We start from the raw sequence: 277 nt of genomic DNA on the forward strand, positions 1-277 counted from the left end.
GATCCTTCTAAGACAGTGGTTCCCAACCTGGGGGGCGTATACACATCGCTGGGGAGGCGCAAGCAGTCATCACAAAGTAAAATTTTTATTTATCAAATTTTATTATATTTAAAATGAAGAGAAAAAATGAAAAATTAATAAAGACTGGTTATCGTTATAGAATATAGATTATAGAATATAGGGTCGTTAAAGTCGATAAAGTAATCGATAAAGATTACAAGTGTTTAGCCATAGTGCACCATGCCACATCGTCCGTAAATTAATCAGTACGATAAGA

General features: G+C 33.9%; 2 long non-coding RNA genes across 2 annotated transcripts in view; one reads left to right on the top strand and one right to left on the bottom strand.

Moving 5' to 3' along the window:
* Window positions 1-277, bottom strand: part of LOC103307712 — a 300,213-nt gene that overhangs the window by 6,539 nt on the left and 293,397 nt on the right. The gene's annotated exons all lie outside the window — the stretch shown is intronic.
* Window positions 53-277, top strand: part of LOC107883430 — a 6,744-nt gene continuing 6,519 nt past the window's right edge. The window contains exon 1 of the long non-coding RNA XR_003839631.1: window positions 53-76. This is a non-coding gene — a long non-coding RNA (uncharacterized LOC107883430). The remainder of the gene's footprint in view (window positions 77-277) is intronic.

Source organism: Acyrthosiphon pisum, chromosome A2 (assembly GCF_005508785.2).
Source record: "Acyrthosiphon pisum isolate AL4f chromosome A2, pea_aphid_22Mar2018_4r6ur, whole genome shotgun sequence".
Lineage (NCBI taxonomy): Eukaryota > Metazoa > Arthropoda > Insecta > Hemiptera > Aphididae > Acyrthosiphon > Acyrthosiphon pisum.